This window comes from Marmota marmota, unplaced genomic scaffold (assembly GCF_001458135.2).
Source record: "Marmota marmota marmota unplaced genomic scaffold, marMar, whole genome shotgun sequence".
Classification (NCBI taxonomy): domain Eukaryota; kingdom Metazoa; phylum Chordata; class Mammalia; order Rodentia; family Sciuridae; genus Marmota; species Marmota marmota.
The window spans coordinates 41,531,448-41,542,622 of record NW_026000057.1 but is presented as its reverse complement, the minus strand read 5'-3'; the positions used below and the strand labels follow the sequence as shown (position 1 = coordinate 41,542,622).

The 11,175-nt window shown below is 35.6% G+C and overlaps 1 long non-coding RNA gene across 1 annotated transcript in view; it reads right to left on the bottom strand.

Annotated features, from left to right (window-relative positions):
- The window catches only part of LOC125619811, a 22,615-nt gene extending 14,504 nt beyond the window's left edge, over positions 1-8,111 (bottom strand). Inside the window, exons 1-2 of the long non-coding RNA XR_007351415.1 lie at positions 7,332-8,111; positions 5,475-5,615 (exon numbers count right to left, since the gene is read on the bottom strand). This is a non-coding gene — a long non-coding RNA (uncharacterized LOC125619811). The remainder of the gene's footprint in view (positions 1-5,474; positions 5,616-7,331) is intronic.
- Between the last annotated feature and the right edge of the window lie 3,064 nt (positions 8,112-11,175).

Sequence of the window (11,175 nt, the reverse complement as noted above, 5' to 3'; positions counted from 1 at the left end):
GGGTTGGAGGGGTGGGCTGGGGTGGGGACGGTGGGGGGGGGCAGTCAGGTGATGGGTTGGGAGGAATTCTCAAACAGCTCTATGCATAGTAGGGAACTGAGACCTCCTGCTGAAGGACAGCCATGTTGGAGCCAGGGTAGGAGGGGTCCTCCAGTGTCAGTCAAGCCTGAAACCTCAGGAGAGTTCCTATTGATAGTAAGTCATCCAGCCAGCTGATGTTTAATATCAAATCCATAAAAATTGTGAGATAATAAATGCTTTTGTTTTAAGTGACTTGGAATATTTTGTTATGTAGCAGCAGATAACTAATTCAGGGTTATAAGATAAAGTCTACTTTATTGGCATAAAAATTCCCCATTGAAATGCCAAAGAAAACTTTTTTGGTGGGCTGGTACTGTTGTTGAACCCAGCTGAACTACACTTACAATACTTTTTATTTTTTATTTTGAGTTGGGGTCTCACTCAGTTGCCCAGGCTGGCCTCCAAATAGCAATCCTCCTGCCTCAGGCTTCCTGAATTGTTGGGAACATAGGCATGTGCCACTGTGTCCTTTTAAAGAAAAACATTTTAAATAATACTTTCAATAGAACTGTGAGTACTCCCTGTGTCTAGAGAAGGAAGAGGTAAAGGAGGGACTGAGAAATATTATTCAGTAGTTTTTCTTGCCCTATCACCATATTATATTAATAACAAAAAAATTCAGAAGAAAAACTCAGAGAATTTAGATGTTTATTGGAATGTCAATGATACTTTAAAAAAATCAATAACTATATGCTCAACATTAAAAAAGAACTTTGTTTTAAATTTAGTCATAATAATATGAAGAGAGAGCCTACAGAATTGGAGAAAATCTTTACCACATGCACCTCAGATAGAGCATTAATCTCCAGGATATTTAAATAACTCAAAAACCCAACACCAGAAAAACAAACAACCCAATAAAAAATGGGCTAAGAAACTGAACAAACACTTCACAGAAGAAGAAATACAATCAATCAACAAATATATGAAAAATGTTCAACATCTCTAGCAATTAGAGAAATGCAAATCAAAACCATCCTAAGATTTCATCTCACTCCAATCAGAATGGCAATTATCAAAAATATAAGCAACAATAAATGTTGGCAAGGATGTGGGGGGAAGAGGCACACTTATACATTGTTACTGCAAATTGGTGCAACCATTATGGAAAGCAGTATGGAGATTCCTCAGAAAACTGGAATGGAACCACCATTCGACTCAGCTATCCCACTCTTCGGTTTATACCCAAAGGGCCTAAAATCAGCATACCGAAGTGACACAGCCACATCAATGTTAACAGCAGCTCAATGCACAATAGCCAAGCTATGGAACCATCCTAGGTGCCCTTCAACAGATGAATGGATAAAGAAATTGTGGTATATAAACACAATGAAATATTACTCAGCCTTAAAGAAGAATGAAATTATGACATTTGCAGGTAAATGGACGGAGCTGGAGAATATTATGCTAAGCGAAATAAGCCTATCCCAAAAAACCAAAGGCAGACTGTTTTCTCTGATGCATGGATGCTAATTCACAATGCGGGGGTGGGCTAGGGAAAAATAGAGGTACTTTGCATTAGGCAGAGGGAAGTGAAGGGAGGGGAGGAGGTTTGGGGATAGAAAGGATAGTAGAATGAATTGGGCATTATTACCCTATGTACATACATGATTACATGACCCGTGTAATTCTACATCATGTACAAACAGAAGGAGAAGTTATACTCCATTTTTTGTATGATGTGTCTATTGTCATGTATAACTAATTAGAACAAATAAAAAAAGATTAGAAAAAATAGTTATAATACTGTTTGGTGAATAGTAGTTAAAATACAGATTGCATAATCTGTGTGCAACATACAGGAGAGAGGTTGCTGGATATTAGAAGTCAGACTTTGGTCATATTCATATAAGCTGCTAATCAATTATTATAAAAGATCTAATTGGATATTCAGTGCCATATTGTCAGTTTTTACTGTGTGGTAATTCAAGCTTGGTGATAAAAACTCTAAAAATAAGCAGACTTCACCAGCAGACTGAAAGTCTGTGAAAAAAAGTGAAATTATTTTTATTTGTGTGCCATGTTACCTTTCTTTTGGTGATAGATTGCAAAATACAATTTAAGAATTAGCATATCCCCAAAGAGATTCTAAATGTGGTCTAGATGGCACTACTCTTAACATGGTATTTAATGGATAATAATAACATTAGGGTCTCCCAAAGAATTAGTCCAGGTGATCCTTATGCCCATGGGTCTATGAATGTGACCATGTTGATGCCCTGACTTTAGACATGCCCCTAAAAATGAAATTTAAAAAAAATCATTATATAATTCACATACCAGAGAATTCACCCCTTTAAAGTGTACAGTTCAGTAGTTTTTAGAAAATGCAGAAAGATTGTGAAACTATCACTATTGTCTACTTTCATAATATTATCATCACTCCCAAAGAAACCCAATGCCCATTTGTAGTGACTTTTCATTCTTTCCTTGCCTCAATTCCTGACAACCACTAATCAACATTCTGAATCTGTACACTTTATATAAATGAAATCAGTGGATATGTGACTTTTTGTGGGTGGCTTTTTTCATGTAATAATGTTTGTCCCTGTTGTAGCATGGGTCAATGCTTCATTCCTTTGTAAGGATGAAGAATATCCATTATGTAGCTATTCATTCTTTTTTTTAATTTTTAGCCATTCATTGGCTGATGGACACTGGGGTGTTTCTAAGTTTGGGCTATCATGAATAACACTGTAACATATTCTTGTGCAACTTTTTGTGTGGAAGTGTTTTCATTTCTTTTGTGTTTATATGTAGAAGTGCAACTGCTGGGTCACATGGAAATTCTATGTTTAACTTTTTGAGGAACTACCAAAGGTTTTTCATAGCAGTTGCATGATTTCACATTCCCATCAGTGATGTATCAACATTCTAATTTTGCCACACATTAGCACGTGTTATTGTCTATTACTGATTATAGCCCTCTACTGGATGTGAACTAATATCTTATGATTTTTATTTCATCTCTTAATGACTAATGATGTTGAGTATCATTTAAGGTATTATTGACAATCTAAATGTTTTCTATGATAAAACATTTAAAACTGTCTCCTGCCATCTATTAATTCAAACAGCTGTAGTTATAAATATGAACATTTTAAAGCTATCTATATTCCTATGTAAACTGCATAACTAAGCTAAGTTTTTTAGGTCCAGCTTTGAGTAGGTAATATGTAGAAGTTAGTCATGCTGAAGTATGTGAACGTGTGTTTTATCTAATTTTCTTCTTCCTAGATTCCCAAATATCCACATGTTGGGGCCCCTTAGTTCAAATATCTGTAACAATACCTAGGTGGACTTCTTAAGGTGTGTAATTACAAAGAAAACAAAAATTGTTGGTTGAAAACAAATTGTTTAATGAAAACTGTATTTAGTTTTCTGTATTGTTTACTTAAGTAAGATAATATATTATTACTAATAACATACAATGAGAATATTGGTATTACTATTTAATTTAATTTTACTTTTTCTGGTTCATTGGTTGTTCATCATATTGTTAGAGAAATTTAAAAATATGTACTTTTGTGATCATAAGATTAATATACATTTATTATAGAAAATTAAAAAATATAAAATACAAAAGAGAAAAACAAGAGTCTTGACTCTTTCAGATATAATCACTACTAACATGTTGGTATGAGTCTTTTTAGATATTATATCTATGCATTTTAAAATAATTTACTTTTAAATTTTTTTAGCTAGTTCACACACAAAATTAAAAGGCTCAAAAGGACATGCAAACTCTTTTCCTTGTGTTGCAGTTTTCCTACCCAGAAGTAACCTCTATTATCAGTACCTGCTATAGTCTTTGAGTGACACACACACATACACAGGAATGTGCATGCATGTGTGTGTGTGTGTGTGTGCGCATAAGTCTGTGTGTTCTAAATTCCTCCTCTTTTAGGTATGGTGAAAACTACAAATTGTGGATGGTGTAAGGCCATGCTTTATTTTCTTGACCAACATGGTTTCCTTTTCTTTTTGTGCTGTTTCACTTTTAATGATCCTACTCTTTGCCTAATATCAGTCTCTTGTGTTTCCAGATTCACTGTAAGTACTGAGTTTTTATAGATGGTATTCCTAAAACAGTTTTCTTCTACCATCTGCTCTGAGAAATGTCTCTAGTAGTTACACAAAAGAAAGTTGTCCTTTTCATGGTTCCCTTACACTTGGCTCTGAGCACTGTATTTTAGACCTCTGTAGGGATTGGAGAAGTATTTGAAATTCTATTTCTTTTGGTAGAAAGAGTAATTTCTTGATTAAGGTTTAGCTAATAATAAATTCTCTGTCAGGCAGAACCATGGGCCTCATTATCCTGACTGTGAAATACTATTAATACTTCCTAGGGCATAAGATTTAAATATTTCACTCTCAATATTTTGTATTCCTAAAATACTGAAAATAAGTTTGGCTTTCTGGAATTTGTTGCTACTTTACTGTGAAACCTTTCTAAGGAAGTATTAGACGCTGAAATCACTAAGCACTTTCATTTTTTTTTCTTTCTCTCTCTCAACAATTTCATCCTTTCAAAAAGAGAGGACTTTTACTTACAAAGCTAATTTTCTAATTGTTAGTTTCCCTTACCTGTACTTATTTTCTCTAATATCTGATCATCTGTCATGGTATCATAAAGTGATATTTCTTAAGTAAAGTACTGGATACTCTCTGGATTAAAAGAAAATAAAACTAGATCATTTAAATAAGCAGTGTAATTATAAAATATTTATATTCATAGTCTGTTTTATTAACAATATACTCTCTTAATTAAAATGCATAATCATGTTTAATGTGTGCTTATTTTTATCACATATTTTAAAGAATTTCAAATATTTATATGAGCTCCAAAAGCATATCGTTGAATTGTTAACATTTTTCTTCAGTGGTTTTACTTCAGCTGTAATGTGGTGACACCAGGGAGGCCTCGATCCAGGACATAACTAGGAGCACTGAGATCTGGGTGATAATGGTGTGTCCAGAGCAACCAAGCTGGGTTCACTTGAGCCAATGATTTTAGTAATCTGAACCATAACTTTTAAAATTCCATAGGTGACATGACCTGTGTAACTCTACATCATGTACAACCAGATTAATGAGAAGTTACACTCCATCTATGTATGATGTGCATTTTACTTTTATGTATAACTAGCTAGACAAATAAAAAATATTTTTAAAAATTTAAAAATGACATAGATGGCCTTGACTCCAAAGTCCCTCTCAATTTGTTAACACCAAGATTTTAGTTCAGAAAGACTGATAGAATGAGAAAGAAAGCTCTATGGAGGAGAAACACAACGACTAATTGCAAAGTGAAGCAAACGTATGAATAAATAGTGGGCACTGGCAGACAAGGACCAAAGACAAATTCTAGCTCACCATATCCCCTAACCCACCTCTGCTGGCTCCGTAGCATGAAGTACAATCATAGTGCTCCAGCGAGTTTCTGTCTAATGGTGACTGTGAAGGGGAAGGACCTGCTGCTCTTCATCTTCTTCCCTGACACACAGGTTGGTCAGGTTCAAGACTGGGTTCTCCTGAGTTAGAAAACATCACATCTGGTCAAGACCAGGTAATATGGACATAAGTAAAAAAGTCAAGGAATTAGAAAATAACATTTATATTAATTCAGACTCATTATCTTTAATCCTCAGAACATTTCAACAAGGCATTATAATTAAGAAAATTGAAACACCTGATTTTAGGAGCTAGGGACACTGAGATTTAAACTCAAGTCTGTTTTGTTCTAGTGTCTATGCTCTACCCTGATTTATGCAGCTCTCTGAACATGAGTAGTTCTGAGCTTACACAAAAACCCGATGCAGAAGTTTTTCAGTTTTCACTGAATCTCTAAGTGAGCAAAGCAAAGGTTCTTGGTGGCAGAAGTGCAGAAGAGAACATCTAAAACTCGATTTTTAAAAGTAGGGGGAAAAGTTCAGTGTTTCCAAGGAGGTCAAGTAGCAACTCCTGGCAGAAGGACCCCTCAAGTGTAACCAGTTTCCAAAGCCTCTGTCTTTGCACAGCCTAAAGAATGATGCCCTGTGCTGCTCTGCCTATGCTCTGGGGGTGGGTGTAACAGGTTCTGGACAGTGGCTTGGTTGTCACTTTCTAGGAAACAGTGAGGGACTTGGAGGCACTTAGATGAGAAGTAAATGCAACCATTTCTTGGGGATCATCTTCTGCTGCTAAATCCTCCTAAGTCTCCTGCAGGAGGCTGTATGACCATTATCTCCCTCAAGTGAATGTGGAAACCTAATGCTTGAAGTGCTCTACTTCTTGCCTTACACTCTGGGAGGTGCCATATTGGCAGACAGCCCATTGTCCTACTGAGATGGAAGCAGTGGAGACAGCTGTGTAGGCGATAGGGTGGAGGTGACCCTAATGGCTTCCACTGAATTTCCTTCATGTGGCTCAAGAAATGCAAATCAAAACCACTCTAAGATTTCATCTCACTCCCGTCAGAATGGCAGCTATTAGGAAGACAAACAACAATAGGTGTTGTTGAGGATGTGGGGGAAAAGGTAGACTCATACACTGCTGGCAGGACTGCAAATTGGTGCAGCCAATATGGAAAGCAGTATGGAGATTTCTTGGAAAATTGGGAATGGAACCACCATTTGACCCAGCTATCCCTTTCCTCAGTCTATACCCAAAGGACTTAAAAACAGCATATTACAGGGACATAGCCACATCAATGTTTATAGCAACACAATTCACAATAGCTAAACTGTGGAACCAACCTAGATGCCCTTCAACAGATGAATGGATAAAAAAAAATGTGGCCTATATACACAATGGAATATTACTCAGCAATAAAAGAATAAAATCATGGAAACTTCAGGTAAATGGATGGATTTATAGAAGATAATGCTAAGTGAAGTTAGCCAATCTCAAAAAAACAAATGCCAAATGTTTTCTCTGATATAAGGAGGCTGATTCATAGTGGGATAGGGAGAGGGAGCATGGGGGGAATAGACGAACTCTAAATAGGGCAGAGGGGTGAAAGGGAAAGAAAGGGGGCATGGGGTAATTAATGATGGTTGAATGTGAGGATCACTACTGTCCAAAGTATGTGCATGAAGACATGAATTGGTGTGAATATGCTATGTATACAACCAGAGATATGAAAAATTGTGCTCTATATATGTAATAAGAATTGTAATGCATTCTGCTGTTATATATAAATAAAAAAGTTAAAAAATAATAAATGAAATAATAAATTAAAAAAAAAGAGATCAAGAAAGTAAAATTACCTGAGGAGGAGCCTGTGGACTGTCAGGAAGAGAGGAAGGAGGGAAACCATAGAGTGGTGTTCATCACCATCTTGTAGGCTCCAGGGAGGCACAGAAGCCTTGGAATGCATTTTATTTTCCTTGGAAAAGAAATAGAAACTAATCACAGGTAGAGTACCCACTAAAATTAATGCATACTTAATAAATATTTTTATACCACTTCATGCTCATCATCTATTTATTTACTTAACTTTATTTACCATATTCAGAAGGGAACTTATAAGCACCTTTTATCTCTTGCTGTTATTTTTAAAACTTCCACATGTTTACATCTCATTTTTTCAGTTGGATTATAAACTGTGTAATAGCAAGGACCAAGTCTTATATCTTGTATTTCTTATAACACTTAATGCCTGCATTGTCTTATAGATAGAAGATACTTAGTATTTGTGGATTGAGTGATTCAATAGAAAAATCAGACTTTTACAACCTTGCCAAAAAACAAGATTTAAAACAACAAAGCAAAAATAACAGTATAGGAAATGAATAGCAAATCAAGTCACAAACTGCTACTCAATAGGTTCTTCCTTACACAAGTATTAGGATAAAAAATCAGTGAGAAATTTTACTTTGACTATTGTTTTGAGAAAATATTGACAAAAGCAATAAAAAATTTAAAATCTGTTTTTAAGCTAAAAAAAAAACCAAAACAAACAAAACACCCTTTTATGTTGTGAAATAAATCCTATGCCAAAGGAAATGAAGAAAGTAGTGATGGGAAGTGAAGTAAGCCAATCCCCAAAAAACCAAAGGCCAAATATTCTTTCTGATAAGTGGATGCTGACCCATAATGGGGGGTGGGCATAGGAAAAATGGAGGAACTTTGTTGGGGCAAAGGGGGTGGGGAGGGGGCTTGAGGGCAGAAAAGATGGTGAAATGAGATGGACATCATTACCCTAGGTTCATGTGTGACTGCACATATGGTGTGACACTACATTGTTGTGTACAACCAGAGAAATGAAAAGTTGTGCAGCAATTGTGTACAATGACTCAAAATGCATTCTGCTGTCATATATACCTAATTAGAATAAATAAATTAATTAATTTTAAATTAAAAAATGCTATCTGGGAAAAGAGTACTTTATAACTAAAGGCAATATAAAGAACTTTTCTATAAAGAAAAAAAGAAAGAAAGCAGTGATGAGCAAATTCCTTGAGGGCAGGGCCAAATTCTTTAGTTTCAGCCACTGCGTCCAGTTCCCAGGCTGCCAGGATGTGGCAAAGCCCAGTTGAGCAGGATTGCAAGGCACTTTGACTTATCATAGAAGAACTATTTTCATTTGCTACAATAAAAACTGCATGAGTGGTCAGGCCTGATCACAGGCGGGGAAAGAAAGCACTAAAATTAAAAATAAACAAATAAAAATCTTTTTTTTTAAATTAAGATTTTAGGCTCTGCTGTTTTTTTAGTTAGGTTAAAATAGGCATTCTTGCTAATTTGAGGTTTGAAAAAATAGGATTGCTCAGCAGATTTCCCAAAGGGCACTCATCTTGGCCTTGGATTGGGACTGTCCCTTTCTTTCCTGGCTTTCTGTTAATGGTGGTAGTGGAAGAACATCAGCGGCAGAGAACTTTCTGAAAAATGTCTTCAGAGATTCCAGAATTGAAACTTTAATAAATGATTGCTGATATACAAACAACTGAGCAAATAACTGTATAAAAATTAGGTTCAAAGGAATCAGTAACAATAAGAAGTTCTCCCTTCAAATAGTTTTCAAAGGGTTCCAACTGAACTTTCCATGACATCAAGTTTACTTTCCTAACATCAAGTAATGACCCAGGCTTGGGAGCCCTTCAGGCCCCCATAGACCAGGTGCAGTCTGAAGAAAAACAGCTCGACATCTGGGCCTTGTTATCCTTTTGTCATCCGGGCATCACTAAGTTTCCCCATCTGTGATCAGACCTGACCACTCATGCAATTTTTATTATAGCAAGTGAAAATAGTTTGGAAATTTCCATCTGAAAGGCCAACCTCTTGTGAAAAACCGTAAGAAGCATTTTATTTACTAATAGAAACTCAGTGTATTCACATTGTTCTTATATATTTTTTTCAGCTTTTAAATATTTCATTAATAGACAATTCTCTTTAAAAATTCTTATGCCAGGCAGGTAACAAGTAGAAAGTAGAGAATTTAATGCATGAATGCAAAAGTTAGCATACATTAAAAACAATGAATTTTTATTATTACAGTGTGCATGTGTTGCATTTTAGAAAATAAATTAAGCAAAACTGATAAATAAAAATATATGTCAGATTACACCTTACTAAGTCTCCTGAAAAATGTATCTAAAAATTAAAAATATGTAAATAATATAAAAATTCAGAATAAATATACATAAATATTTAACCAAAGTCAAGGTATGTTTTCAACATCATCCAATAATATTTTCCTTCTCTCAGAATTAGATTAAGTTGGGAAAGCAGGGCACAGTGCAATTTCTAGAGGGCAGGGGTCAAAAATAGACTGTAGATGCTTTTTCCTCCATTTGGTCTCCTGTTCCATGTGCACATATCCTTCACAATCACAATTGGATAGTTAGGATATCTGACCTTAAAAAAATGATAGAGCATATTGGAAATATTCAGACAGAAGTGTTTTTAAATTCTAACAAACCAGAAGATCTCTTAATGAGGAGAAAACAGGTGCTGCTGTCAGAAGCAGTTATCAAACTTTGTGAAGCCTTATACTCCAGAGAGTACTCAGCACCTGCTCTTTTCCCCTGAGGAGGACTTCTTAGTGATAAGCTGATATATTGAGGAGGTCCCGTGGTTGGGCATGAATACGAATGGAGGTTGCCAGGCTGCGGGACACATCCCTGTATGCTTTCTCTCTAGGGTCCTTGAAGGCCACTGAGGTCCCTTGATATCCATGTGGGAAGCTGTCCTGGAAAGAGATGTTTCCAGCCTAAGAACTCTCTTAGTAGACTGACTCTTAGACTATTTGGGGGTTGGTGTGAAAAGGAAACAGTGTTCTAGTCTGTTCTGTTCAGAGTATATCAGAAGACTGCCATTGTGAGGCTCTTGAGGACTTCTGAGCCAGTAGACACTGTTGTCCTTACAGCCTGCCAACTTCCACAGTGTTTGGAGGCACCATGAAAGGCTACCTGGGATCTCTAGATGAGCCTGTGACCCCATTCCCAAACCCAAAGACACTGGAAAAAGTATGTTGAACTCAAAGACTCTCTTGGGCATGAGCTAATGGTTTTATATTAGGACATTTAGATTCTTATTCTTTCCCCCTTCCTTGGAAATATTATTAAACATTAATCAAATGCTCACATGGGAAGTTGTGGATCAATATTTTTTTTGAGAGTGTAAATTAATATGAATTTTATATTGTGCTATAAAATAATGTATAAAAAGAGGAAGTCATAAAACTCATGTTGTCTGATAACAAAATTACATTTATAGAAAAGGGGATAAATAATATGATTACTGATGCTACTACAGGTTCAAGTAGAATTTGTTAAAATAATTATTTAGAAAAACAAAGTTTTAATTTTATTATAGTTTTAGATTTGCAGAAAAGTTGCAAATATACAGAGGATTCCTGTATATACACCATCAAATTTCTCCTACTGTTAACTTCTTCATACCTACAGTATAGTATATATGTTAAAAATGATGAATCAATATTGATACATTGTTATTAACTGAAGCCCATGCTTTATTCAGAATGCCTTAGTTTTCTGTGTCAGGATCCTATGGAAGGCACCATATTACATTTCATTTTTATATCTCCTTTATTTTCACTGGTCTGTGACAGTGTCTCAGACTTTCTTGTTTTTGATGACCTTGGCAGTT